Raw genomic sequence first — 6,669 nt, 5'->3', positions numbered from 1 at the left:
TCTTTACAGACATGGAAAGAGCAATTCTCAATTTATTATGTAAAAACAAAAAATCTAGGATAGCCAAAACAATTCTCAGCAATAAAAGATCCTCTGGGGAAATCAACACTCACCCCCTGACCTCAAGTTGTATTACAGAGCAATAGTGATTAAAAACTGCATGGTATTTGTACAGACACAGGCAGGTCAATCAGTGGAATAGAATTGAAGATACAGAAATAAACCCACATACTTATGAATACTTGATCTTATATTGAGGTCCTTGTTTCACAAAGTTCAAGTCCAAGTGAACCAAGGACCTCAACATAAAACCAGATACACGAAATCTAATAGAAGAGAAACTGGGGAAGAGCCTCAAACTCATTGGCACAAGGGAAAATTTCCTGAACAGAACACTAATGGCCCAGGCTCTAAGATCAACAATTGATAAATGAGAATTTGGTTTATGAAACCAAAAAGCTTCTGTAAGACAAAAGAAAACAACAATAGGATCGATTAGCAACCTACATTTTGGAAAAAAAACATGCACATCTGATAGAAGGCTAATATCCAAAATGTTTAAAGAACTCAAGAAGTTAACCTCCAAAAAAACAAAAACAAAAACAAAAACAACAAAAAAAAAAAAACCCAAAAAAACCAAATAACCCAATAAAAAAATGGGATACAGAGCTAAATAGAAATTTCAAATAGAAGAATCTCAAATGAGAAGCACTTCAAAAAATGATCAAAGTCCTTAGTCATCAAAGAAATACAAATCAAAATGACCCTGAGATTCCACCTCATACCAATCAGAATGGCTAAGATCAAAAACTCAAGTGACAGCACATGCTGTTGTGGATGTGGAGAAAGAGGAACACTCCTCCATTGGTGGTGGGATTACAAACTGGTACAAGGAGGAGGGCAGACCCTCTAGAAAGTACCAGAGACCCAAAAGGTGATACTGTCAGGACTCAAGGGGTAACCTTAGCCAAAATGGCCAACAATGGAGAGAGGGAACTAAAAGAGTCCACCTGCAGTAGATAGACAGGACCTCAAGTGGAGGGACAAGGTTACTAACCTACAGTCAACAATTCTGACCCAGAATTGTTCCTGTGTAAAAGAACTGCAGGGACAAAAATGAAGAAGAAAGATTCAACTTGGGATCCTCCTTATGGCAGAGGAGGCACCGAGGAGGCACTATTACTGATGCTATGCTGTGCTTATAGATGGGAGCCTGGCATGGCTGTCCTCTGAGTGGTCCTACCAGCAGCTGACTGAGACAGACACAGATACCTACACTCAGCAATTGGACTGAAGTTGGGGACCCCTATGGTTGAATTAGGGGAAAAATTGAAGAAGCTGAAGGGAGGGCAACCCCATAGGCAGAGCAGCAATCTCAACTAACCTGGACCCCAAGGGGAGCACCCTCTCAGAGGCAATGGGGAGGAGGAATGTGATGAACAACTGTGGGAGGGGGGACTGGGACCTGGAGGCAACAACTGGAATGTAGATAATTAAAACAAACAAACAAAAAGACATTAAACACTTCCGAGAAACCAAGTGAAATAATGCTAAAAAAGAGTTTATTTTGGAAGCATGTTCATTAATGATAGACAATGGAGTAGGGTGGGGACCCAAGGAAAATAAACTGAAGCATGGGAAGACAAGACTCAAGAGGAATGTGAACTATCACAGGCAGAAAGGAGATTAGGAGGGGTTGAAATCTATGACTGGAGTTTGCAAAACAAGATGCTTGAGTTTGCTTGAGTGCTTTGATGAGAAATGACTATCAAAAAGCTGATGGAGCAGAAAGAAGAGATAATTCAGAAAACAATCTTAAGTACCTTCCCTCCCTCCTTCCCTCCTTCCCTCCCTCTCTCCCTCCCTCCTTCTCTCCTTCCCTCCCTCCCTCTTTCCCTCCTTCCCTTCCTCCCTCCCTCCCTCCTTCTCTCCCTCCCTCCCTTCCTTCCTCCCTCCCTTCCTTCCTTCCCTCCTTTCTTCTTTGCTTTGCTCTGCTTATTCTGTATCCTGTTTGAAGGCTACAGGACACTTGTCTGACCTCAAACTGGTGATCCTCTTGTCTCTGCCTCCCAAAGTGCTGAGATTGTAGACATGTGCTACCACACCAATCTCCATATAGCAAGTTTTGTGAGAAGGCAGAACAGAGCATCCACAGAGAAAGGGAAAACTGGGGTTAGATTAGTATCTTTTTGGGTGGAACATAAAATATAAATGGGTGCCAGTAAGTTTGTAATCTGGTGAAGAAAGTTATGGGATTCTTGTCTAATGGATTTTACTCTAAAAATGTTTGTGTGTGTGTGTGTGTGTGTGTGTGTGTGTGTACATGCATGCATAAAGGCCAAAGAACAACATCATGTTTCATTCCTTTGGTGCTGTGGCCTTTTAAAACTCAGGACCTCTCATTGTTCACCTAGTATGCCAAGCTGGCCAACAAACCCAAAGATCTGTGTATCTCAACCACCTCAGCACTGGGATTTCAATTGCCCACCACCTTGCCTAGCTTTTATTTTGTGTGCTAGCACTTTGTTGAGCTAAGCTATCTCCCTCAACCACAGGCAAGGTGGGGGTGCTTCTAGTAAAGATGACCAGTGTAACACATTCTAAAATAATTATTCTCTATAAAATTATTAGATCAATTTTTTTGGTTTTTCTAGACAGGGTTTCTATGTGTAGCCCTGATGTCCTAGAACTCACTCTGTAGACCAGGCTGGCCTTGAACTCAGAAATCCACCTGCCTCTGCCTCCCAAGTGCTGGGATTAGAGGTGTGCCTCACCACTGCCTGGCTAGACTAATTTTCACTGCTATTTTTCTTACTAATTCTGTTGGGATTTTTTATAGTTTTATTTTATTTATTAGTTTCTGAAGCAGAGTTTTACTATATAGTCCAGATTGTCCTAAAATTTGCAATCTTCCTGCCTCAGCTTCCTATATGCTAAGATTATAAATATGAACCACCACCTTCAGGTACATCTTTAATATTTAAAACACCAAATGGTTCTCCAAATACCTTTGTAATTGGTGCAAGGTAGAATAGACATAAGTGACCTCATAGTTTTGAGGGGATGAACTGAATGTTTGCGTCCCTTCAAAATTAATTCTTAACTCTCCAGCCGATGATAATAAAAAGTGAGGCCCATAGAAAGTGATTAAATTACTATTGTTGTGATGAAATACCATGACCAAAGGAAAAATTTTATTTGGCTTACAGTTCCATATCACTGTTCATCCTGAAGGAAGTCAGAACAGGAACTCAAACAGGGAGGACCCTGGAGGCAGGAACCAATGCAAAACCACATAGCAGTGCTGCTTACTGGTTTTCTCTTCATGACTTGCTACACTAGATTTCTTATAGCACCCAGGGTCACCAGCCCAGGGATCATACCACCTGCAATGGGCCGAGCCCTCCCCCATAAATCACTAATTAAGAAAATACCCTATAGGCTTGCCTATAGTCCTGATCTTTGGGAGTCATTTTCTTAATTGAGATTCCTTCTTCAAATGACTCTAGCTTGTGTCAAGTTGATATAAAATTAGCCAGTACAGGTACAGTACTTATGAGTGGAACTAGTACCAATATAATGTAAAGACAGTGGAAAGATGCCATTGATGAATCAGAAAGGGAGTCTTTGCCAGAATCTGATCATATGAAAACCTTATTTCAAGCCTTCAAAGTCTCAAACTATGAGACATAGATTTCTGTTGTTTATAAGCCACATTACTTTATAAGATTATAAGTCTTCAGTATTTTGTTATGATAGCTTCATCTCACCAATCCCAGAAGGAAGTGGCTGCAAAATCCAGCAAACGCAGGTTTCAGATGAGTGGAGATCCAGATTTATGTGTGGGCAAGATGGCTCAGTGGTACAGGCACTTCCACCGAGTCTGATGACTTGAGTTTCATCCTTGGAACTTACATGGTAGAAGCAAAGAACAGACTCCACAAGTGCTTCTCTGACCTCCACATGAACATTGTAACATGGTCATGCATTCATGTTCATATACACAGACACACAGATATAGACACACACACACACCAACACACACACACACACACACACATGAGAGAGACTAAAGGAAGAAAGAAATGAAAATGTCATTTTTTAAAAAGATCCAAATTTTTTCATGTAACATGAAACAATTTAAATAATCTCCTCAATCTCAGTATCCCTATGATAACCCTAGCCTTTGAAATCATGAAAAGTAAAAATGACCTGTGCAAAGCAAAAGATGGATAGTTCACAAATAACGGGGATCCCACCGTCTAGTTCAATAGTCATGAACATATGAGAAATCTACAAGAAAGTAAGCCTCGTGGTAGGAATCGGCCCAGGCCTCTTCTGTAGTCTTCCTTAGTAAACACTTGCAAACACAACTGCTCCAGGCAGTGAGCTGGCCTGGCACAGGGCAGTGGTCAAGCCAACCATGACTGAGATGTCAGTTCAGCAGAAAATACTAGGAGACAGTTGTTCTGTAAGACATGTATCTTTCCCACTAAAGACTGTTGACCTTAATTTACTCTCCTTTCCTCATTTATGGCAAAAGTAATCAAACGGAGACACTGTAGAAATTTACTGAAGGTCAGATAACAAATTAAGTTAAAAGTTGGACCCCACAGAGTTCCTCATTTGTTTATTCAAAGTCATTCCTTAGTCATCTAATAAGCTCATGGAGTGTGTGCTTAAACTAACTACACTGTACACACTGCTTATACATATATTTGTATATATACATACATATATACTACTATATAATTAAGTGCTTGCATAACCCATGCAAACCTTTTTCTATTTGAATATAAAAGGATGTCTTAGCTCTAACAAACATCAACCATTTCATTTACAAAATTGTTCTTGATAAGAATGGGCGGCAGGCGGCAGGCACCGTCTCCTCCACTGGCATCTTCCAGGCTGCCTCTGCCGGGAGCCCCGGGGACTGAGCGCTCAGGACACGCTGCTGTTCGACAAGGCTTCCCGGAGGCTACGGCCACCACGCCCTGACAGCCTCAGAGGCCCACGGCTGTGCCCCTTGTGTCCTGCTACTCGCCAGGCTCTTCTGGGGCTCCAAAACTCTGGCTGGCGGGGCAAGTGTCTTCATGAACCCAGAGGATGTCCGGGAAGCACTACAAGGGACCTGAAGTCAGTTGTTACATCAAACACTTCATTTTTGGCTTCAAAGTCATATTTTGGTTTTGGAGAATAAGGTTTCTTGGAATCAGACTCCATCACTGACCTGGGTGGCTTTGACCCAGTGTGGCTTTTCCTCGTCGTGGGAGGAGTTGATGTTCATTCTGGGGTTTGCAGGGTGCATTGGAGCACTTCGGGAAAACTTCCTTCTCATGTTTTTTTTCTTCTGTGTTCCTGGGGATTATTTTCTTCCTGGAACTCACAGCTGGGGTGTTGGCATTTGTTTTCAAAGACTGGATCAAAGACCAGCTGTACTTCTTTATTAATAACAACATCAGAGCCTACAGAGATTACATTGATCTGCAGAATCTCGTAGACTTCACCCAGTAATACTGGCAGTGCTGTGGGGCTTTTGGAGCTGATGATTGGAATCTAAATATTTACTTCAATTGCACAGATTCCAATGCAAGCCAAGAGCGATGCAGTGCACCATTCTCCTGCTGCACTAAAGACCCTGCGGAAGACCACATCAACACTCACTGTGGCTACGATACCACACAGAAACTGGAAGCTGACGAACAGATTATAATCTTCTCAAAAGGCTGAGTGCATCAGTTTGAGAAGTGGCCACAGGACAATTTAACCGTCGTGACTGGTATTTTCACAGGCATTGCATTGCTACATATTTTTGGCATATGCCTGGCAGAGAATTTGGTGAGTGACACTAAAGCTGTAAGGGCTAGCTGGTAGACCCCTGTAACAACTGCTGTTAGACACTGGACTGATCCCCTCTCGCTGACTGACCCTCTGTGTGCTGTCCGGCCGATGGCAGGCTGCAGAGGCCTGGCCACAGGCTTGCAGTCTCACCTCACGGAACTGCCAAGGACTTAACTTTCTGTGGAGGTAGAACTGGGAAATGCTGCTCACGGATGGAATTTTGAAAAAGAAAAATCAAAACAGTGTGCAAGTCGCTGAGTTGATGTGCAGTGAATCTCTACTGTAGCTGTGATTTGGTGGACATATGGATGCTACCAGAAGGGGAAAAAGGGAAGGTTGGGCATCGCATGTACTTGAATTTATGGAGAATACAGTGCTGTCCACATCTTGCCTAAAACTTGCCCTCCACGCCCATCCCCAGGTCAGGTGTCTTGTAATCTCAAAATGCACCTTTCCAGAAACAGTAGCAACTGTTCTCCAGAGAAGAACACAGCTGCCCCTGTGTTCAGATTCTGAGGGTGGAAGTGGTGGTGATACAGTGTATGCTCTTTGTCCTGAGTTTCGCCTGAAGAGAACTGGGTGTTTGCAGCAAACTGGAGTGGCAGCTTTGGTCTACATTTCCACAGGACTGATCTTTCCTCTGAGGAGCCAGTCTGAGCCTGAGCTCATCAATGACATCCGAGGAGAAAATGAGGTTAATGAGAGACACTAATTAGAGACTCCCTCACCTCACTTCACCAGACTAATGGTTGGGGTCTTCTTCTGATATTCTGGAATACTCTGGGCTGTGTTCTGTGTTTTTTCTTTCTTATTGGTTCTTATTTTTTG

General features: G+C 42.6%; 1 pseudogene; it reads left to right on the top strand.

The window, feature by feature from the left end:
• The first annotated feature begins 5,106 nt into the window (after positions 1-5,106).
• On the top strand, positions 5,107-5,874 carry LOC127682255 (tetraspanin-5-like; annotated as a pseudogene).
• The last annotated feature ends 795 nt before the right edge of the window (positions 5,875-6,669 follow it).

The sequence above is a fragment of the Apodemus sylvaticus genome, chromosome 4 (genome assembly GCF_947179515.1).
Source record: "Apodemus sylvaticus chromosome 4, mApoSyl1.1, whole genome shotgun sequence".
In the NCBI taxonomy this organism is placed as follows: domain Eukaryota; kingdom Metazoa; phylum Chordata; class Mammalia; order Rodentia; family Muridae; genus Apodemus; species Apodemus sylvaticus.
This window is presented reverse-complemented; position numbering and strand designations above follow the sequence as displayed.